This window comes from Canis lupus, chromosome 35, assembly GCF_011100685.1.
Source record: "Canis lupus familiaris isolate Mischka breed German Shepherd chromosome 35, alternate assembly UU_Cfam_GSD_1.0, whole genome shotgun sequence".
Classification (NCBI taxonomy): Eukaryota; Metazoa; Chordata; class Mammalia; order Carnivora; family Canidae; genus Canis; species Canis lupus.
Genome location: NC_049256.1, coordinates 19,535,713 through 19,560,089, shown reverse-complemented (window position 1 = coordinate 19,560,089; position 24,377 = coordinate 19,535,713). Strand labels below are relative to the sequence as shown.

Below are 24,377 nucleotides of genomic sequence, written 5' to 3'. Positions count from 1 at the left end.
GGTTGCCAAACTAGAGCCCATGGACCAAATCTGGCCTACCTCCTGTTTTTATTTTTGTTTATGTTTTTTTAAAGATTTTATTTATTTATTCATGAGAGACACAGAGAGAGAGAGAGAGACAGAGACACAGGCAGAGGGAGAAGCAGGCTCCATGCAGGGAGCCCAATGTGGGAGTTGATCCTCCAGGACCACACCCTGGGCTGAATGTGGCGCTAAACCTCTGAGCCACCAGGGGTGCCCTACCTCCTGTTTTTGTATGGCTGGTGAGATAAGAATGGTTCTTACATTTTTAAATTTGCATTTACATTTTTAAGAAGTCAAAAGAAGAAAATAGTTTGTGATATGTGGACATTATATGAAATTCAAGTTTCAGATCCATAAAAAAAGTTTCATTGGAACCTGCTTACTCATTTACATATGATTTATGATTGCTTTGGTGTTACAATGGAAGTTAACGAGCTGTAGCAGAAACCTGATGGCCTCCAAAGCTTAAAATATTTACTATCTGGTTTTTACAGAAAAGGTGTACTGAGTCCTGTTGAGATAGTAAACTCCTTGAGGACAGAAAAAAATGTTTCCAACAGACATTAGACCCTTGCAGTCTAGCAAAATACCTACACAGTGAACTCTAAATATAGTTTATGTAAATGAATGAATATGAATAAACAAATAAATGATTAATCTAAAAAGTCTTCAAGGACTTTTTTTTTTTCAAATTGGCTTTGAAAAGAAAATTTTTTAATGAACGCTTTGTAAGAAATCCTTTCCAGAAGTGTACATGATTTGCCAACCTTGAGTTGGTAGAGTTGATGGAGTATTATCTGAAGCAGAACTGAAATGTCCTTTGCACGTAAATTTAATTGGATTCTGACATTAACTACCTGATGCCAATTTCAAGGCCAGGCCTCCTGTCCTATACTTCTGACTGACCAGTTCTATATATCAGGGGTTCCCAGGACCCTTCCTTGGGTTGGATAATTTGCTAGAATGGCTCACAGAACTCAGGGAAACACTTTAGTTACTATTACTGGTTTATTATAAAGGATGCAACTCAGGAAGAGCCACATGGAAGATACGCATAGAGTAAAGTATAGGGAAGAACCTCAGATCTTCATGCTGGATTTTGGTGCACCCCTATCCCATCACCAACTCAAAAACTCTCACAAACCTGTCACCTAGAGATTTTTACAGAGGTTCTGTTATGTAGGCAGGATTGTTTAAGTCATTGGCCATAGGTGATGGAGCCCTCAAGGGTTGGGGGTTGGAGAGAAAGTTCCTCTAATGGTGTGATATGTTCCCCCTGGCAACCAGCCTCCCTCCTCCAAGAGTCACCTCATTAGCATAAACTCAAGGTGGAAAGGGGCTTGTTATGAGTAACAGGAGATGCTCCTCTCACCTTTGCCACTCAAGAAATTCCAAAAGTTTTAGGAGCTCAGGGCCAGGAACCAAGGACACTAAATATATATTTCATGTTATGTCACCGTATCACTGTGTGGTGTGGGAAGAGGGTGCAAAAGTGGGGGAAGGGAGAGCTTTGATCTGTGGGGATTTTATCAAGGATGGTATGTGTTGTGTTCAGTGGTCACAGTGTGGAAGGGTAGCCAGAGACCAGCGGTAGGCCTGTGTCGCATCCAGCCAGACTACAAATGAGCCATGTACCCCTCTCTAGCTAATCACCTCAGTACTATGCAACACCTTGTCCAGCCTTCCATGTCTGGATTTAAGAAAGTGACCAAAACAAGGCAACACAGAGAAGAGGAGTGAAGGGCAATGTTAATGAGAGCAGTCTACTGCGTGTTTAGTATGGGCATTTTTTTTTACCTTGGTTACTTCTAATGACTCATATTTGAAGTCCTGATTTGTCTCCCAGAGCTTCGAACCAGCTGTCTGCACCAAAGTGCTTTGACGCATTATTGTACTGTACACCGGGTTGCTCATTTAATCAGCCGTGGCGCTGCTCTTCACATAGAGCATGTCACATTTGACAGATTTATCACAAGACTGTGGGCTCTATTTTCCACAGCGCTGTGGAACCCTATCCCATTAGTGATAGCAGGAGTAATGTTTATGCATGAAGAGAGACTGTTCGATTGGGCAATTGTAGCCCTCCACTGCAGGCCTGAGCACAGCTCCCACTTATCAAGTGGGGCTAATAGGGGATATTCATATGCACTGGGAATCAATTCTCTGTACATGGACCTCTACTACAAAAATAATTGCTACTCACTGGTGGTAAAGATCTCAGCAATGTCAGGGCCTTAATGGTGAGATTAATGCTCTACCGCTACTAGGCTGGGCCATTGCTCTACAGAAAAAAAAATAGGGAAAAAAAAAAAAGAAAGAAAGAAAGAAAGAAAGAAAGAAAGAAAGAAAGAAAGAAAGAAAGAAAGAAAGAAAGAAAAAGTCCTGGCTTGAGAACCTGGTGAACCTACGTTTTTTAGGTGAAATCTGGAGCTGTGCTCATTTGCCATGCTATTTGGGTAAACCTTTTCTCTGTAGGTGATTTTCTTTCTTTTTTTTTTTTTTAAAGATTTTATTTATTTATTCATGATAGTCACAGAGAGAGAGAGAGAGAGGCAGAGACACAGGCAGAGGGAGAAGCAGGTTCCATGCAGGGAGCCCGACGTGGGATTCGATCCCGAGTCTCCAGGATCACGCCCTGGGCCAAAGGCAGGCGCCAAACCGCTGCGCCACCCAGGGATCCCTGTAGGTGATTTTCTATTTGCTGTAATTAATTGAAGCCACCAGTAAATGGCTTGGGGTCCAGTACCTGGTTCTGCTGCCGAAATATACATGTAACTGTGGAGAAGCTGCTTTTTTTAATTTTCTGAGCCTTGGTGTCTTCAGCTTTAAAATAAAGGAGCCACATGAGATGGTTTTTAAGTATTTTTTTCATTTTCTATTATACAAGTATCATGCTATATCAAAAAGATGTTTAATTTTTTTTAAGATGTTTAATTTTTGTTTCATTTTTCCCCTACCAGATTGTGATCTCATCTCTCATTTTAACTCAAGAGTCTACCCCAGTTCTTAGTGCATACAATATGAGTTCAATAGATGTTTTATTTATTGAAAATAAAATTTTGTAATTCTATCACTATAAATCCTTTGTGTACTGATTGGAAAGCAGTGCAGTTCCTTGGATGTTGTACACGATTCCTCTTTGTATCAGCAAAATTTAGAAAAAAAAATTAATAGATATGAATTTATTGCAATAGTATCATTGATCTTATGTTGCCTTATCATATTACAAAGTATTTAATGAAGATGTACTGAGCACTGACGGTTAGCAAAAGTAGGGAATTCATAGATGAAGTTGATTGATAACTAGAACTTACTCTGACCTGTCCCTTGCTGAACAGACAGAGGAAAAAGAAAAAAAAAATGTAGATGAGAAGAAAATAAATATGGCTGCAGTGTGGGACTAGGATAGAGATTCTGTGGAACTACAAAGGGATGTGTTGCTTGCATCTGAAAGCCTCACTTGGAGACTTGAAGGAAATGAGGTTCAGTATGGAGGTGAAGGTTTCTGCTGAGACCCAGTTACAATTGAGACTAAGATAGTGACAACAAGGTGGCCACAAGAAATAAGGATCCTTCTTGAAAAACAGAATGTTTTCTGTTCCAATGAAAGCAGGCTTACAGAAAAGATACCTGAAAATGTTTATCTGATTCAGAAAGCAGGTGGAACCCAATGCCTTTTCTTTTTGACAGAGAGCTGAGACTTTACCCACTGTGGAATAACCTCATGCAAATTGACACTCCACCTTTTGTTATTAAGGAGTTCATTTAGAAAAAGCTACCTTCATTATGACACCACTTCATCATCTGAGTGAGTCAACTTGTACTCTGTCCTGTGTTCTCTTGGCGTTCTGTGAAGTGTTTGTTTTCTGTGATGGTTAATTTCATGTGTCAACTTGACTAGTCTATGACATCCAGATGTTTGGTCAACATCAGCCTGGATGTTGCTGTGAGGTAGCTTTTAGCTATGATTAACATTTAAATCAGTAAACTTCAAATATAGCAGATTACCTTCTGTAATGTGGGTGAGCCTCTTCCAATCAGTCAAAGGCCTTAAAAAAAAAAAAAAAAAAAAAAAGACTGAGATCTCCTGAGAAAGAAGGAATTCTGGAAAAAAAAGACTGCCTTTGGACTCTAGCTGCAACATCAACTTTCCCTGGGTCTGCAACCTGATAACCTACTCTAAAGATTTTGAACTTTCCAGCCAACATAGTAGGATGAATATATTTTTTTAAATCTCTAAATATACGGATAGATGATAGAGAAGAAAGAAAGAAAAGAAGGAAGAAAGAAAGAAAGAAAGAAAGACACGCATACATCCTATTGATTCTATTTCTCTGGAGAAGCCTAACTCAGTTGTTTTTTCATAGTAAAACAGCTCTGATGCAACACTTTTAAAATCCAGCTGATGAGCCCAGAAGTCGTGGAGTTATATTTTTCTGCCCCGATTCCTATCCTCCTGTCTCCCCCATCATCAGCCTTCACTTACTTGATAAAAGAGTACATACTTCCTCTACACTGTCTCTCTTTTTAATCTGAATCTGAGAGAAGGAAGTTTATATATTGTATCCTTAATATATAATGGGTTGGAAATATTATTCTCATGAAAGAAGCTCACTCCACTTTTATAGCACTTAAAGAGATCCTGTGCTCTCTACAAAGCACCAAATATCATTGTTATTCAATGAGTTACCACATCCTCCTTCTCTTTTTTTTCTTTTTGTCATCTTTTCTGAAAACAATATTTTGACTTACTGGGACTCTCTCCTGTTCCTTCTCCCCCTGAACTCACCCTAGAATTTACCTCTGTCAGAGATGTTCTAGCTTCCAAATGTTTTATTTTCCTTATTTCCTAGAAAGCTTAATTTCACTAAAGTAAAGACACATTTGTAGTGTCTGCTTCAGAGCAATCTTCTATCCTTTGAAAGTGGAAAGAGCAGATAGTAAGCATGCTAGAATAAGAGCTGTTGGCTGCTTATGCCAGCATTGGTAAACACTGGGCTGCTACTTCTTCACTACTTAGAAGTATTTTGGTTCTGGTCCTGCTGCTCTGTTTTTGACCATATAAACTCATTTCCTTCGATTTAGCTTGGAGCCATGTCCCTGCTCCTAGATTAAGGAGTACTACTGGGGAGTAGAATACGCTTTAGGTTTTAGCTTGTCATCTAATTAGGTTCTGTTTTTTCCTTACACTTTTGCAATTTTGAAGTAAATGTATATTCCCCAAAATACTGAAAAATGTAACAATGTCAGCTGTAATTTAACAGCATATAAATCGCCACTGTTAATAGTTATAGTTTGTTTTCTTCTACTCTTTTCTCTCTCTCTCTCTCTCTCTCTCTCTGTGAGAGAGAGAGAGAGAGAGAGAGAGAGAGAGAAAGGCAGAAAAGGTCTAAATTGCTCCCCAGCCAAAAGTCATCTCAGTAATCTTACATTTCTTAATACTGGATACAATCAAATTTCGTTTGACTCTGTCCTTATTGGTTGGGATTGAAATCCACTCTTAGTCATTTTCAGCCTCTTCTGGCTCCTTCCTTGGGTGGACACAGAACACCAGCATCTCTGCAGTCTAGGAAATCAGGAAGCACTCCTGTTCTTCAGGTGACTTAAAGACCATTCCTCTCAGTGTCTCTTGTCCTGTGCGACCTGTGGACCTGGTATGGTTTTCGGACACACAGAGCTAAATGTTCTCAATATTCTGCTCCTGGTGGGCCTCCTACACACCCCACATGAGGATCCTTCCACCTCCAGTTTGTTCTTCAAGCACACATAACACTTGCAATCTAGACTCCTCCGTGAAGGTGTTTTCAACCCTCTCATCCTTTTCTCACAATTCTGAAGAATCTTCCCACTCTTTCTAGTCCCTAGATCAGAACTGCTGGCCTCCAGTCTTTATAAATACCCAGACTTTCTTTCTCATTTGGTTGTATCATGACATTTGAAGGCTTGCCTGGACGACTTCATGTTTAAGATGGCCAGTTCCTAGGTCCTTGGACCCAGCTACAGACTATTTAGCTTCTCAGGAGCTAAGAAGCTCCAGTCTTGACATTTAATCTCTGAAAACTCATCCTCCAAGGATGTATAGGAATATTCTCCTAGAAGCAGCAGGAAAAACTCTAATTTACTATCTAGTAAATTAGAGTTTTCATATACTATTGCATTAAATGCCAACACCTCAAAAAACATCTAAGCAAAAACACTATCAGAATGTTGATATGAATACAGGTTTATAACTCTTTCTCTTTTTAACTAGCATCATGACCCTTTTCCCATTACAACTTTTTAATTTCAATTTGCACTGGTTAAAATAAATGGGCAGATGTTTAGGATGTTCACTGGTGTGTGTGTCCAATGAACTTGCAGTCTTCAGTTGGGTTATCTCAAATGCCTCATGAAGAAATGATACACATCCCTTTGTAGAGCAACCAGCCCTACTGAAAGTTGGGGAAAGATAAGGTTTCCTGTTTCTGAAGTCTGCGTCAAGAGCAGCCTTAAGCTTTGTTTAACAGTATTATGTCTGATGAACCTAATTAATCACAAATAGAAGTGATACCAAAATAGTTCCTATTTGTTTTTCCTTTATCATTCTTCTCATTCCATGATGGGTAAATGTGTCTATGTATTCTTGACTGATCCCTTTGAGTGATCCCTTTTGAGAATGAAACTGTTTTTTTTTCTACCCTAGAATCTCACTAGAGATGTGATGGTTTAACCAGTTGATGGCCTAAGTCATACTGTTGCAATTCTGATTCTAGCTTTTGTGAGGACTGGCAGCTTTCCTTTCTCTTTTCTTGGGATGTTCACTCCAGGATACTGCCTCTCAGCACCCAGTCCTCATGCTCTGCGATGCTCAAGCCACTGGGAGAAGTAAAGGTTCTTTGCAGGTATTCCAGAGAACATCTGAGCTCCCATCTGAGCTCCCACCCAACAAGCCAGCACCCCGTACCAGCCAGGGGAACCCTCTTGTTCACTCTAGATTGCCTTCTCAGGTAACTGCAGGGCCAGCCAATATCATAACAGCCTACTCAACATATATAATCTCAAACAATAATGAAACATTTGTGTCTTAAGACTTTAAAGTCAGTAGCTTTTGAAGTCACTTGTTATAAAGCAATTACACAGGGGAGATATATTCTTTTGATCTCCATGACTATAGGTTTGAATGTAGCTAACTATATTTAACCTCATTCTAGGTCTGTTATTAGTTTCCATATAGGCCATCTTCATAGAAAATAGCTGTTCAGTTTTATGACTATTTATTGAGAAATGACTCTGTGCCAGACAGAGTGTTAGTCAAGAGATTAAGAAGATAAAGTCTGAATCATCAAGAGGCAGAGAGTTTAGCAGAAAAAACATGTATAAATGATCATAACTACCTTGTGAAAAATCCTGCTAGAAAAATTTTTTTAAAAATTTAACACATGAATACTTGAGCATCTATTATATGCCAGGTATGCAAGGCACTGAGGACAGAGAAAAATGGAGTCTTTGCTGTGGCAAATTTACTATCTAGTAGGGGAAGAAAGATTAAAAGCAAATGTTTTCCATATAACGTGGCAAATGTTAGGACTGACACACATGAAGCAGTTGGTAACTCAGTGGTATCCTGTGTGTATTGCCTAGCATAAAGAATGTCATGTGAAAGATGCTAAGTGCATTTTATATCCCATCTTCCTCCTTTGAATGTATGACAGATGTCTTTTCCTAAGATGGCTGCAAAAACATCTATCTCTCAGGCCCTTCAGCAATGTGACCTTGCCACTCCCCCATCGAGAGAAAGTCTCATGGCACTTCCTTTAAACTGGGCTGGTCTTTAGGACTTGCTTGTAACCAACAGAATTTAGTGGAAGAGATGCTATATGGCTTCTAAGGCTGGCCCAGGAAAGGCTGAGTGATATCAGCCTTTATCTTCTGCAATACTCATTTACCAGATGTTCCATCTCAGAGGGCTTTTTCTGAAACACAGCTGCCATGCTGGCACATGGAGAGACTGTATGCAGGCATGCTGGTGAGACCATGCCACATGGAGAGACTGTATGCAGGCATGCTGGTCAACAGCCCTAGCTGAGCTCAGCCTATGGGTCATCATAGTTCAGGCACCAGTCATGTGAGTGAAGAAGCCTCCAGACAATTACAGCCCCCAATGACTGAGTCACTCTCAACCCACCTGAGTCTTCAAGCAGAGACCTCATGCCCTGGAGCAGGAACAAGCCATCCCCACTGTACTCTGCTCAAAATCCTGCCCTGCAGACTCCATAACCGCAATAAAATGGCCACTATTTTTATGTCACTAGGTATGGAGAGTGGTTTGTTACATAGCAGTGGATGATTAGAACAAATGGATTCAAAGAAAGAACTATCTTTCAAAGAATAGTATTGTTTTTGAATAGTGCCTGCGGTGAGGTGCCAGTGTTCCTGGACACAGGTCTTTCTGCTAACTCAGAAACTGAGAAAACATTTAGTCGCTAATTACTTTCTAAATGCAAATCACAGGGTCTGGCTAGCTCATCCCCAACTGAAATACTTCTTCACATTTGTAAAATTATAGGACTGCTTTCTCAAGGAATATTTTCTTTCTTATGATGAAGATTACTTTTCTTCATCTTCAGATTTAGTGCAAATAGAAATGTTGGAAAGAAGTGATTTATTTGATATTCATATCATAAAGCTATGAGACACCACATTTTAGTAACTGATTAGTGGGAGAGTATGCCTTGGCATATCCAGAGACACTGGCTACTGCAAACATAATGTGTTTTGTGACTTTTAATTACTAATTATCATTTGTAGGAAGAGTTTGCTTCTGTGAGGAGGATTTGGAGGAAAACTCACTATTAAATGGTACAGTTCTCTTCTGCTTCAGTTATTTGTTCCATTGTACCACTTATTAACAATTAAACCATGTAAGTTTTTAGATTGGCAACCTGAAAATTATCTAAGGAAGATACTCTTCTTAATTATGTAATTGAGAAGCACTTTTTTCCCTACTATTTTTCTATCTTTCAGTAATTGAGAAATCATTAATAATTGGAACACAGTTCCGTTAAATTTAGAAGGGGGGGGGAGAGGCCGTGTTAATAACCAAAACATTTCCTTTCTTAGACTGTAGTTTGACAGATGAGATAGTTAAATCTGAATCTCTGTGGTAGTAAAATTGGTGACATGGAGGGAAAACAGAGGTGTAAGAAATGCTTAATGAAGGAATGCCAATTATGTCTCAGGCAGGACTGAGTATATGTCTTAGGGAAATGAGAGGACTCTGGGTAAAGACGGGAAGGAGTGGCACTGGATGTGACATGGTAGATGCCCCTCTTGAAAGCCAGGACCAAATAAATAAATAAATAAATAAATAAATAAATAAATAAGCAATTATATTGCTATTTATTAATATTAATATTAATAAATAATAAATAAAGCAACCCCTGATATCTCAATTTTTAGAATCTGACAATTCTGGCATCGAGAGCCTGTTGTCTACACAGAAAGTGTAGATTCCCCGATTCCCCACTTTCTGATTCTTTGCAACCTGCTGAAAAAAGCAGGACTAGATGGGTGGGAGGAAAGCATAAATTGCGATACATCCCAGATCTAGGAAGTCTTTCCAGGTCTTGGACTTCAGGACTCCACAGCATCATCCTTATCGCTTCCTGTCCCAATCCTCAGACTTCTCTGTCACCTCCTGTCATGTCATCTGCTTGGCAAGTAATAGTGCTTTTGTAAGAACCCCTCAGATTTTATTCAAGTTGCCTAATCACACTTTTTTTTTTTAAAGATGGAGATGTAAAGTTACTCCGGTGATGGTCCCCTCTCCTCCTTGCTCAGGTAGTTCATGGTTGAACTGTGTGGCTCTTTTCGAATGATGGACTAAATAGAGGGTTGTGCCTGAGGCAAGAAAAGTTAAATCAGTTTAGGATTTTGGCCCTTCCATGATGAAAGTAAGTTAGAGTATATTTATGCTTTTCTATGTATCTTTTAGCGACATGTACACATAGTAAAAATAACCAAAAAATAAATCTAACAGTCTCAGGAATTTCTTTGTAAAAATTAAAGATCTTCCTTTAATATGAAATTTGGATTATTTTTAAGGAGATAATACACGCCTAAGTACTGGTATGTGAGAGTGCGCATTTGCGGTATTTTTGTTCCATTAAAATTGTCTTTTTGAGCTTGCTTGTCAGTTCAGTCACCAAGCTTCACTAAGCTTTGCTAATTTTGTGAAATTTGGAATAGTGTTTTGCCACGTTAGAGATAATCCCTGAAAGCTTCCTTCTTGCAGATGGCAATAAATCATTCTCTCCACTAAAAGCTTCGATGTCACTCGGAATTTATTACACAGAGTGGGTAGTGGACTTAAAAGCCATTTCACGTGTCTTATTACTTCAATCATCTAATTTATGGGTTTCAGCTGCAATTGCAGTTGGAAAAAGTATTTTCCTTCCCCTGATCAATATGAGTCTGGTTTTGCATTCATCCTTCCTAACCCTCCTTGCTCGATTTTATCCACCATCTTTCTTGGATTTTAGAGCTTCTTTGGTCACTGTCCAGCTTCCATTATTCAAGGTAAGGCAGGTTTGAAATGGAAAGAAAGTGCCAACAAGGCTGATGCAGATTGACGAAGCTTTACCAGCTCTTAGCTGCACTTGTCAAAAGATATCTTAGTTATTATTAGTTGAGCAAGCTGCCCTAGGGAAGGAGAAGCTGTCAAACACTCCTGTGTTTAATATGTACATCTTTGGCTTCATGGAGAGAGTATGAAGGAGGCCGATTAACAGTGATGAGGTAAGCCTAAATAACACACTTAACACAAAGGACGATAAGGATTTGGTACTCTTTATGGCCGTATTGGAGGTGTACCCATTCCACGATAAATAACCTCTGTTCCCATATGTCAGCCATTCTCATCCCTATGATGAAAGATAGCATTAATGGATTAATATAATGAAGAGGAATAAAGGAAAAGGAGAATCCCTATAGGAGCCTGGGGTCTCAAGTGTAAAACATCCCATGTGGGTGGAGCAATGATGAAACTACTGCAATGTGTGGGCTTAGACCTGGTCTTTAGCCCCATCCAGATGGTTGTAAAAGTCAACTGCCATATTCTTTGAGATTATTGTCAGAAAAATAAGGTGTGCTCTCAAATATTCCTATTCTGTGTTGTCATGAATGCATCCAGCCCTTACTGATCTTACATTTTTAATCCATTCAACTTTATAGGAAAATTCAAAATGTATTCAAAGCCTACCTTGTGCACAATACTGAAAGGCAACTACACTCTCTACAATTCTTAGCTCTGGGACGTAAACAACGCTTGTGTTTTGTACCCAAATACTCTCTTCTTTGTTGTTCTTTCCTCCCTCCCCAGTGGGGCTCACTGGGTGCCCATCCTCCCCTGTTCTCCTGTGGCCCAAGTATTGGTGGCCTTGAGAACAGTGTTTTTCCCTTTCATTTCATGTAAGGGAGCATACTCCTACAATAGATGCTGAAAATGCAATCAGTTATAAGACCTGAGTCACATCACTTCACTCTTGGGTTTCAGACTTTTCATCTGAGAAATGAAGCTAGTAATGGCGGCCATAGAGGGATTAGTGTGATTAAAAATACATGTAAAACATCTACTTACTACTGGATTTTTGTAAATGATTGTTGAAAAAAAAATATATTGCCTATTCTGGAGTTTTAGCCACCCAAACATATTTGAAAAACAAAACAAAACAAAACAAAACCGGGAAACATTTGAACATATACTTAGCTGAAGTCAATGAATGTGTAACACATATTCCAAATAATCCAGTTACATGAGTTCTTTCTCTTTCTGATAATTCCAGATAAGATCTTCAATGATAAAAACAAAAGTTTCAAAAACCTTTTTGGACACATATCACAACAGACAGTTGACTTTTTTCTTGACATTTATTTTGATCCAAAGGAAGAAACACGTTCTCTGAGAATGTGCCTGCAATCTGTTGATTTGGGGTCCATTTCATTCTCCAGATGATAGGACACATTCAGCTTCCTGGTTGCTCATCTTTGAAGTCCCTTTTCCTATTTTCTATCCCTCTGGCCCTCTGCTTCTCCAATCAGGTGCTCATAATTTATGGAAGACTGGAGAAGCAGTTAATTTTTTCCTTCCTCCCATAACTCTCTTCTGAAATCCCACACTAATTTCCATAACATAGCTTTGCAATTTTCCTAAGACTGTGATTCTATTTATCTGGAGTGCAGCAATGAGAAGAGGGGGGAATGCAGAGCAGCTCCATCCAGGGGTCTGTGTTGACTTTGAACATATTCATATCTTCTTCGTGAAACCAAATCATGTGTTTTTATATTTCCATAGTTTCAATATCATTTTGTTCAAATGCTTTATCACATCAATAAGCATTATGTCTTTGAAGAGCCAACAGGAAGCTAAGAAATTGGACTTTTGGGAATCTTGAATCTAAAAAATGTCTTCATTTTGAGGAAGACATTGAGTAAATTTCTTCAACAAAATTTTACAATGTTTTCTGAATATCGTAAAATAAAATAAATGGCCACATCCGGCTTCAATTCCTTAAAAATACTCCATACATTCTCAATGGATCATTTATAGTTTCTATCTCTTTGTGCATCCCATTGTGTAACGAGTAGGTCTTGCAAAGTTGGCACAACACAATCTATTGCTCTGCCATATGAAATGTAAACTCTGCCCACCAACCATCACTTTTGACCATAATACATTTTTTCTTTTTGTTCTAAGGGCCCCATCTGTGACATGTGAATTCAGCTTTTCTGTATTTAGATCAAACTTCTCATATTTCTTGAGCATAGGCACATCAGCCATAGATGTTCTTATATGCTAAAATTACTTAACATTATTTCTTGCTAAAAAGGAGGCCACATGTCAAGCAGACCATATCCAGAAACAAATTAGTTGTATCAAAATATCTTTTTCTGATGATAAATAAGAGGAAACCTGGGGAATGCATAAAAAGAGAAGAAAACAGCATTTGTCTATTCCATCACTCAGAGGTAAGTACCCTTGAAAGCTGTTTCATTTGTTTACCACCTTTTTTTTACAATGTACATATTTGGGATCTATGAATATATCTATGCATCTATACATTTCTCCTTATGTAGAAAAGAATGAGAAGACATCCTTAGTTTTTCCCAAACAATAAATCTTAGGTTGCTGCATGCTTCACCAATTCACCAACAAATACAAGCTTTTTGTCATCGTTTCACTATTTTTTGGATTAATTCCTTTTGCTAATATTTTATTATGGGCTTATAAAGTCATAGAAATCTTCCCAACAACCTACTTCTAAGTCTCCTCTAGGTTTTTAGCTCATTTATCTAAATTGTATGGGAAAATAGGAGACATTAAAATGCCTGGAATAAAGAAAAAGGTAGGATCTCTCTGCTCACACATAGGTAGATATTTTACTTAATTGCTTCTTGGACATCAAGACCTCAGAAGTAGAAGAGCTGGATCTTACAGATGATCAAATTTAGTGTTCTCATTTTATAGATACAATTACTTCGTGAAAAGGCTATTTCCAGTTCTCATAGTTCTAGTAATGCTCTGATAATTTCTGACTCAAATCCAAAGCCCCAGTAAAAGAATGGCTGTGGAATCCTCTATCTTATGGGGTTTGGAGAAATCTGCAGATACATCGATCAAGAGGTTTATCTGACCTCCCAGAGGATTTCTTAATTGACACATTCCTCTGTGCTGCCATTTACGCCTCTCTCCTCTCTGGTTGCTTAATTCCAGCTTATGGGGACACTGAATTAGGAACAGAGTGGATAGGGATGGAGAAGAAAGAAAAGGTTAGTCTTCTAGTCTGCCCATGAAGAAAAGACCAGTTGTAATGGTAAAAACTGAGAATCACTTATTATCCTGCATTTTGACTCTTGGTAGTGTGACAATATGTTTTTATAGTGCTGTATTTAAAAATCCCTTAAGTACATAACAAAAAATTTAAATCCTATAAGGTGGAACAAATTTTTGAGAGCTATCACCACTTTATTTGGAACGAGAAGATAATAGGGATTTAATTAAAAATTCCTTTAGAAGAGACCAACTTTTAAGTGCCCTTACTTCACCAGGAGTCAGATTTCTTTTATTTTGAAAAATGTGCTTTGTGTGTGAGAACTAGTTATAATCTTAAATATTCCTAGTGTCATCAATAAAATATCATTTTAATATTCTATAGCTTATATTTAAACATTCAAAATATTAATAGATATTTCAACAAGGCAGAAGCAAATTGTTATCCAACTATTTAAGAATTTCATGAACGTATGACTCAAAGAAATATTCCCACCACATTTTACCCTAATTTTCTTTCTCCAAAATGTACTACCTATGTTATGTGACTTTGATGCGTTTCCTTCTAGAATAACTAGAGTGTGTCTTAGCTTATTTGTGAAATACTCTTAGGGATGATAGTATTAACAATACTACTTAAAACTCTGCTATTCGGAAATTTATGAAAATTTACATTAGAATTCTGTACAAATGGTGTGTAGTAAAAAGCTTGCTAAGAAAATTAATCTTGAAAACAGGCTTTTAAAATGACATGGATTCCCCAAATAATAGGCCATCTTCTTTCTGCTGAAGCACTTTGGATCCTGGCAGCGTGGTATTTAGCATGGTATATTGTAAACGTTTGTTTATGTGCTTTTCTCCTCCAATGGACTGACCTACTTGAGGGCCTGAACAACCTCTTATTCATCTTTTTGTTCTCATGTCCCAGCACAGTGCCCAACACAAAGTACATATTCAATATGCACTGATTCACTTGAAATAAATGTGTATTTTTAAGCACTCGGGAAATAACCATTTATATATATAAAACACCATAATTGAGTGAGCAGCGACCAACCCCTCATAAGCTGGTGCTTTGAAATGTTAATGTAAAATAATTCTTACCTATTCATCCCGAAAGAGAGAATTTGGTATCAGACAGATTTGGCATCTACTTTGGTATTTATTGGCCATGGAACTGGACACATTAGCAAACCACTATGAATCTTAGTCTTTTCATATGAAATGTGGTCATTAATTGCACCTTACTGATTTGTAAGGATCAAATGACTTAATGTGTGTAAAGTGTTTAACATCATACCTGCCACATAATAAGCTCTCAATAAATGTTATTAGCTGGACATTCTACCTGCATTTCCAAGTTAATTCATTTACACATTTTTTTCTTTTAGCATTTTTTTTTGGCAGATGGCTAGTAATTAGCCTCTATGTCCCTTTGTAAAAAATATTCTACATAGGTATTCTCCAGTTTATATATATAGACTTCATATGTATATACGTATGTGTTTATGTGTATACACACACATATATATATTTTTGACACATATATTTTTTATTTGGGACTGCATTATATTTATGATTGTATTTGATGTTTTGTCACATAAGCCTGTAACTACTATATTCTTTTTAGAAGTTGCATAAAATTGTATAAAATAGTTGTTTCTATATTTTCTTTTACTTTTTTATGTATTTTGAGTTTTTGAAGGTATATCTTTAAATCAGCAGATACTCATTTTATGCACTCTGGAATGATGTCTGGCTGGTAGAAGGCCTGTGCATTGCTTTATGTCACTGTTGCATGTTTAAAATGTACAGGGAAGCCCTCTATCCAGTAGGCACGTTACCATGGATTAATACCTGATGCCTTAACTTAAGTCATCAAAGATATTCTTGTCATTGAATCGTTGAATTTTCTTAAGAAATGAATTGAAACAAGATTTCCACTGTGACAGCCATATGAATTGTGGTGCTAAATCACATTTTAGAACAAAAAAATCTTAAAATCTTAGTAATGTAAACATTTCAATTAGAATGAAATAGAATCCTTTTCCTTCAAGTTTTTTTCCTATTTAAATTGATCATCTCTCTTTCATGTAACTGTGGTCCCCCTGATTATAACGAAAGACACAACATTCTTCCAGTATGCATTGAAGCTTTTGGACAATTTCTTCTCTAATATATCTGCTTTAAAAACCACTTCTGTTTTCATGCTACCAACTCACAGTTATCCCAGAAAATGGAAAAAAAAAAAGTTCATACAGATTGTTGAAAAATCACAGTTCATCAAAGAGACTTCTGTTTTAACCAATATATTCTCTGAGCATTGCTAACAAAGAGGAAAAAGTAGATTTATGTTTTCTTCTTTGCTGTGGAAGTGTGGCCAAAGCTCTATACAAAAGTCTAAGATGAAGCAAGGCTCCCAGACAACTCCCAAACTGGAATCAACCTTCGTGTAACTTCACAGTGGCTGAACCAGAATTTTCAACGTGAAGAATTAGATGGATAAGCTTGGAAATCTTTATAAAACTCAGCCTTCCAAAGAGAAAGTTGGAGTTAAAGCACATCTCAAACTTCATTTCCTGTGAGCAGAATAATACATTTTTCTCCTAGGGACAGAGTACACTAGGAATTTATGCGGTGGACAGGCAAGAGTCTAAGAATGAGAAATTGTATTTCTTAAATCCTCTAGAGGCTATTGCAGGATCATGTGGCCTGAAGGAGCCTTCCATGTGTCTTCTGATTTTCAGGAAAACATATTTTTTAAGCCACTGCAGGAGAGGTGACATTTCATTTTCTCCATAAAAGACTCTCTTGGAAGGTTATTTTATAGTTTCTCTCACAGAACCATCCCAAAGAGGTTTTTCTTAGTCCAGACAGGACTCATATCTCTTATAAAAGATGGAGACAAGGTGGGCTAGGTTATTCAGGGCTTGGGGAACGTGTATGAGAGTAATTTAAAGTTTTTCCTTTTATCACCAGAGTTCCATCTATATCCTTCTAAAGTTAGAGAGCCAAAGCTAAAGGATAATTTTCAAGTAGTCCAGGAGATATGAAACAGACCATCACCTTCTTCAAAATTGTTTTACTTCTGCATGTGTATCTTCCCACTGTGTGTGCGCTTATTAGTTGTGCGTGAATGCTTGTAGTGATAGAAAATGCTCAGCAAGCACAACATCAGCTCTTGACCTGCGAGTCATCATTAACACATCAAGCCACTTTTTCTCTCTGAGCTCTGGAGCTTGAATCAAGCAGCTATTACGAATCAATCAGCACTGTCATAGTAGATAAAATCTGATCATCTCAGCCCTAGATTTCAATCAGCCACCATACTCTTGTCAGGGACCAGACGGATAAGGATTTCAATGCAAGATGGACCTCAGAATCTAAAGGAAAGCCCTGAGTGATCTTCCTGTTACCTAAAACTTTCTAAGCATTAGTTCTCTCGGGTAATAATAAGCATTGATATATTTGTTCTCAGACATCCTTTACAATCTATAATTGTACGAAACCGCTAAAACAAGAAAATATCATCTCTTGTGGATTAAGATAAAAACAAGGACAACTATAAATGAGCTATCCAGTTGAGCTCTCTGTGATGAATAAGATATTCCGTACTGCCCAGTACAGTAGCCAGTAGCCACGGGTGGCTCTTGAGCACTTGAAATGGATTAGTATAGCTGAGGAACTGAGTTCTTAATTTGAAACAATTTAAATATAAAAGGTCACGTATCACTGGTGGCTCTACTCTAGTATTGGGCAATGAACACCTATAGAATGTTTCCATGGAAAGTATCCTACAATATGATTTAAAGTATTCTGATTAAAGTATATATTTCCTTTTCTGTTATAAGCCTACTTAAAATGTATGCTACAGAAAAATGATTATAAAACCTGGAATTATTGTATGCTTTGGAAGTGTATGGAAATGGGTGATTAGCTTTTTAAATTGTGGGTTGGTTCCCAAATGAGTCATGTGAACTTGTTCAAAAAAATAGAGACATGATATTTCTGTGCATATTCTATTTATTATAAAGGTATATGCAGAGTCTCTTTATGAGCTGTGAAAACATACTGTTTGTAACTGAAACAGTGTTCTGTTCTTTTGTTCTTACATCATCTAGTACATGGTAAGCATTTATTTTTGTTTTTTAAAAGAATGAATAGAGAGGCTCCTGGGTGGCTCAGTCAGTTAAACATCTAACTCTTGATTTTGGTTCAAGTCATGATCTCAGGGTTATGAGATTGAGCCCTACATCAGGCTTCTTGCTGGACATGGAGTCTTTTTGGGATTCTCTCTCTCTCTCTCTCCGTCTACCCCTCCTCCATGCCCCCACCTCCACATGTGCATTCTCTCTCTCTCTCAAAAAAAAAAAAAAGAAAGAATAAATAGAGTTTATCAGGCTCTATCACTCACAGAAAGTATCTCTTCAAATCTGCCAAAGAGCAGGTGATTAAACAGAAAAGGAAAGAGGGCTTGTTTGGAGGTTCTAGCAGGGGAGCGCAGCTACTCGTATACCCTTGACCGAAGAACGGTCCTCCTCTATCGTATAATAGTGAAAGGGAAAATAAGGGAAGGGAGAAGAAATGTGTGGGAAATATCAGAAAGGGAGACAGAACATAAAGACTGCTAACTCTGGGAAACGAACTAGGGGTGGTAGAAGGGGAGGAGGGCGGGGGGTGGGAGTGAATGGGTGACGGGCACTGGGTGTTATTCTGTATGTTAGTAAATTGAACACCAATAAAAAAATAAATTAAAAAAAAAAAAAAAAAAAGAAAAGGAAAGAGGGTTCTCTAACAAGTCATCATTTTCTTTCTGTGAAATTGCCCTTTGGCTGATCAGCTCACTGCAGGAACTCAAAAGAAACGAAAGCACAAGCTTTGACCAGCAGCATTTCTTAACATATACACAACCCTTGCCCCAAAAGTAGCATCAAGTTGTGACCAGTTAATTTGTGCTTTGTTATTAGGCTGTCTCTGTGCTGTATTTGTGAGTACAGAAATTCCAAACTATTATGTTTTATCTTAAAATGAATTACATATATGCACCGCTTGAGAAAAAGCAATAGTGTGAGATGATCACACAGAAAATGTTTCTTGTAATTTTTTTCATCTGGAAGAATGGCTATGTAGTTCATCTCCCTGAAGAGCTGAACTCTTAATTAGCAAAGGATTAGTGTAAATCTTAGACTAGACTTATCATTATCTGGACCAAATTGACAGGCTTGGAACCCTCTTGTCCTGAGGCAAAAAGCCAGTTTCCTATCTAATAGCAACGGGGTTATGGAAAGTTCTCAGAGTAGGTGCTGCGTTTTCTCATAAGTCTCTAACCCTCTACTGATGGAGACTGGCAAGGCTTGCAAGTCAGTTCAAGATTGACTCCTGTTCTTAATTATTGAGCAACATACTGATTCTCGGCACCCTCTCTGAAAACACCTCTAGAACTAGTTTGTTTATATCATCGTTACAGCCTGACCTAAAATCTCAGATACTTAGCATCCTGTTAAAAAGTATTCCTAAAAAAAAAAAAAAAGTATTCCTAGATGTAGATGACATCCCTAGGGTAATATGATGACAAAAATCTATAATAGTGTATGTCTTTCAAAAAAGTCAGATTTATGGCAAAGAATTCATGCCAATTTTGGGTGAATAGCTTGAATTTTTTAGAAAGTTTTTCTACCTCTGAAACTGTACAGCTGGTATCAGATATAAGCCAATATGAAATGTCGAATAGTAAAATATGTGCCTTTTTATCAACTTGCGGATGTGAGTTAGGGAGATCTTGCACCATAAAAGTTTCCTAAGTAGGTTGCATAATACAATTGGGTATTTCTAAGGGCAGATGACTGGGAGCCTCAGTATTTCAAATTGCTTTAATGACTGGTAATGTGTCATAGATAATGAAGATGATTTCAGCACTGTGTAGTAGTGGTATAATTTAGGGCACAGATTCATAACTGGACAAAAATCCTAAAACAGGCCCGTGGTCAGTTTAAATAAAAACTCACAGATTTCCACAGGGTCATGAAATTTCTTGCCTCCAATTTTAACATCAGGGATTCCTAAGTTTTTGCTTACCTCTGTGTTTTAGATGACGCTGTAAGCGGCTGTGTCCCAATGCCATCCGGCACATCACAGCAAACGTGGATCCATTACTGCATGGTGGATTGCCAGCAGAACAAAGAGTAGTTTCACTTCACTGTAACTTGCTACGCAAGTAAAGACATGGCTGACATTTTGGAAAGTTCTTCACATTGGTGAGTTCAATATTGGGGAATGCCTCTTCCAAGTCATGGGGATAGCCTCAGGAAGATTTGAGTACCCACTCTTTTGTGGGTAAGAGTAAGATCACTGCACCTTTGTATTTGTTATTTTGGTTGGTGGGTCTGTTCTTTTTCTGTTGCTGTAAAAATTACCACAAATTCAGTGACATAACAGAATATTCATGTGATTCTTTGTTATCTCGCAGTTTCTGTGGGTCAGAAGTCCGGATATGGTGTGGCTCAGCTGGTTGCTCTCCGTAGAGTCTCATAAGACCCAAATCAAGGTGATTGGAGGGCTGTATTCCCTTCTGGAGGCTCTGGGGAAAGAAACTGTCCAACTGCATCTGGGTTGTTGGTGGAATTCTACTGCCTCTGTACTGGAGCATTGTGTGCTGGCTGTCAGACAGGGGTAACCCTTAGCTTCTAGAAATGTCTCTGCCACTATTGTACATGGTCCTCTTATACCTCAGAACCACAGCAATGGGGTGTCAAGTTCTGCTCACATTTGGAATCTCTCTGACCTTCCTTTTTATTGGCTCTCTCAGACTCCAGCTAGGGTAAGTTCTCTGGACTGTAAGGAAGGGTTCATGTGGTAAAGCTGGATCCACCTGGATAATTCATGCTCATCTCTCTACCTTAAAATTCTCAACTTTAAATATATCTGCAAGTCCTTTTTCCATGTAAGGTAACACGTTGAGTGAGTGGTCTAGGGACTAGGGCATGGACATCTTTGGGAAGCCATTATTCTGCCTACCGTAGTGATTATCAGCATCAATAGTTTATATTAATTGTAGCTTTAAAAGGTTACTTTTACCTCTCTGTCTTCTTCTCAGTCTGTCTTTCACTTAGAAACTTGGATTACTAAGAAGAAAAGCTTTTCTAAACTGTTCTGTAAGTTTATTCTCTAACAATTTCCTCATTAAGTACAACTTAGGCATTTGCTATTAAACCTGGAAACCTGCAAAAGCAAGGTCCCAGTGAAATAATGAACAATTCCAAGGCTAAGGACATTATAAATTTAATGGGGTTAACTAAGAATGCCACTGGATATGTAAGCAATTCCTTTATTACATCCATTTTTATAGTATTTAGGTTTTTAAAAAACACACATTTAGTAAAGGCTGCCATATTTGCAAGAGCAACCCAGTGTTAGTTGTCTATACAGTTGTATGTGCTGAGTAAATTCCTATTCATAGTTCATTTTAGTGTCCATAAAACCTTGCTACTAGAAATTAGTAGTGTCAAGGTTAAATGCAGTTAAATTGAGAAAACCTTGTTTGATATGATACCAGTAACACTGGGACATCAGATGATGTTGGCAATTTTTTTTTCAATTTATGCTGTGCTAATTAGTCTGTTTATGTTTTCTACTTCTCTTTGGTAATTTATATTTTTCTAGAAAACTGTCCTTGTCATTCAGATTTTCAAGATTCTTGGTAATTTTTAAATGTCCTGTCACAATGTAACAAATTTAAAATATCTTGATTTATAGAGACATTTATCAACTTGTGTTTTTTTGACTTATTTTTTTCTTTCACCATTTCATGTGTTTTCCTTTAATATACCCACAAAATTATTTCATTAGTTTTAAGTGAGGCACTGGTTTGCTTTAATTAATTCTAGTTTTTTTTTTTTTTTTTGTATACTTATTATCATTACAAGGTGGTAGCTTTATTTCCTACCATTGCTTTATCTGGATTCATTTTGTTATTCCTCTTCTAGCATATTCCTTAGAAATATTAATTTATTTAATCTTTAGTATTTTTAAGAAATAATTTGAAGTGTATAAATTCTCTGAGGGCTATATTGCCTTTATCTCACTGGCCTTGATATATATATTTTTTTACATTATTAAATAATTTGCAATTTTCACACTGGTTTCCTATTTTACTCATTAATTACTGACACACAGGGAAAAAAGTCCTAGATATATGGAGTTAGTAGGGAAGGGGCTGTTTTCTGGTTGACTTCTCATTTTATTGTGTGTAATGTGGCCATCTTAATGCTAACAGTATGGAATTTGTTGAGACTTCCTTTTGTGTCTAGAGCAGTCTTTGTAAACGGCCTTTGTGTAGATGAAAAGAGTGTACATTCCCTGTTTTTAGGAATGCAAAGTTCTATACAAATCTGTTACAGCAAATTTGTTCATTATGTTGTTCAAATCTCTTACATCCTTGCTTTTTTTGGGTACTTGATCTGTCACTATATGACAGATTTACACTATGATTATGGATTTGTCTGTTTCTCTTTGTGTTTCTATCAGATTTGCTTTTATATATTTTAAGCTTTATTTGGGTTCATTCAAGTTCAAAACCTTCTTTCTATCTCATTACTGCAACTTTCCATTTATTGATATTTAAAATGTCTCTCTGTGTTCCTTGGATTCTATTTTGTCAGATTTAATATCATTATACCTTCTTTTTATTAATATTTGACTGTTTTGCATTTTTCCATTCTCTTATTTTCAACATCTCTGATTCCTCTTCATTAAGCTATGTGCATTTTATAAATAGCCTCTATTTGCATATTATATTATTCATTCTGAGGTTCTCTATCTTTTAATACAGTACTAACATTTACTATAGTTAATAAGATCTTTAGGTTTATTTTTTTTTTAATTTTTATTTATTTATGATAGTCACAGAGAGAGAGAGAGAGGCAGAGACACAGGCAGAGGGAGAAGCAGGCTCCATGCACCGGGAGCCCGACGTGGGAATCGATCCAGGGTCTCCTGGATCGGGCCCTGGGCCAAAGGCAGGCACCAAACCGCTGCGCCACCCAGGGACCCCGATCTTTAGGTTTATATCTAGTTTCTTTTTCCATGTGTTTTCTACTAACAGGCATACTTTGGAGATATTGCAGGTTGGGTTCCAGACCACCACAGCAAAGCAAATATTGCCATAAAGTGTGTCAAATGATTTTTTTGGTTTCCCAGTGCATATAGAAGTTATGTTTGCACTATACTGTAGTTTATTAAGTGTGAAATAGCATTATGTCTAAAAAAACAATGCAGGTAGCTTAATTTAAAAATATTTTACTGGTAAAAAATGCTAACCATCTTCTGAGAAGTCAATGAGTCCTGGTCTTTTCGCTGGTGGAGGGTCTTCTCTTGATGTTGCTGGCTGCTGACTGCTCAAGGTGGTGATTACCAAAGGTGAGGTGGCTGTGGCTATTTTGTTTGTTTGTTTTGCTATTTCTTAAAACAAGAAAAAAGTGAAGTTTGCCACATCAGTGAACTCTTTTTTTCATGAATGATTTCTCTGTAGTGTGTGATGCTGTTTGGTAGCATTGTACCCACTGTAGAACTTCTTTCAGAATTGGAGTGCATCTTTTCAAACCCTGCCACTGCTTGTTCAACTGAGTTTATGTAATATTCTAAATCCTTTGTTATTTCAACAATCTTCATGGCATCTCCACCAGGAGTAGATTCCACCTCAAGAAACAACTTTCTTTACTCATCCATAAGAAGCAACTCTTCATCCTTTCAAGTTTTATCAAAAGATGGCAACAATTCAGTCCTCAAGATTCCTCCACAGAAGTCTTGAACCCCTCAAAATCCTCTATGAAGTTTGGAGTCAACTTCTTCCAAACTCCTGTTCATGTTGGTATTTTGACCTCTAGGTATGAATCATGAATGTTCTTAATGGCATCTAGAATAGTGACTCCTTTCCAGAAGGTCTTCAGTTCACTTTACTCAGATCCACCAAAAGAATTACTATGCATGGCAGCTATATGGGCTTTTGAAATGTATTTCCTAAGTAATATGATTTGGAAGGAAAAATTCTTGGGTTTCAGAATGGATGTTGTGTCAGCAGGCATGAAAACAATATTTATCTCACTGTTCATCTCCACCAGCTCTTGGGTGACTAGGTTCACTGTCATTGACCACTAATATTTTGAAAGGGATCATTTTTCTGAGCAGCAGATGATCATAGTGGGCTTAAGATATTCAGCAAATCATGTTATAAACAGATGTACTGTCATCCTGGTTTTGTTGTTCCATTTATAGAACACAGGCAGGGTAGATCTAGCATCATTCTTAAGGCTCTAGGATTTTCAAAATGGTAACTGAGCATTGGCTTCGACTAAGTCAGTAGTTTCATTAGCCCCTAACTAGAGCATCAGCCTGTCCTTTGATGGCAGGCATTGACTTCTCTGTAGCTCTGAAAGTCCTAGATGGCATCTTCTTCCAATAGAAGGCTGTTTTATCTACATTGAAAATCTATTGTTTATTGTAACCACCTTCATGAACTATCTCAGCTAGATCTTCTGGAGAACTAGCTGCA

The 24,377-nt window shown here is 37.5% G+C and overlaps 1 long non-coding RNA gene across 10 annotated transcripts in view; it reads left to right on the top strand.

Annotated features, from left to right (window-relative positions):
• The window catches only part of LOC102156827, a 309,915-nt gene that overhangs the window by 166,086 nt on the left and 119,452 nt on the right, over positions 1–24,377 (top strand). For 9 of the 10 annotated variants that reach the window (XR_005384377.1, XR_005384370.1, XR_005384372.1 and 6 more), the window contains one exon: positions 19,920–20,085. This is a non-coding gene — a long non-coding RNA (uncharacterized LOC102156827). Of the gene's footprint in view, positions 1–19,919; positions 20,086–20,297; positions 20,376–24,377 lie in introns of all 10 variants that reach the window. The other variant, XR_005384378.1, reaches the window with a different exon arrangement.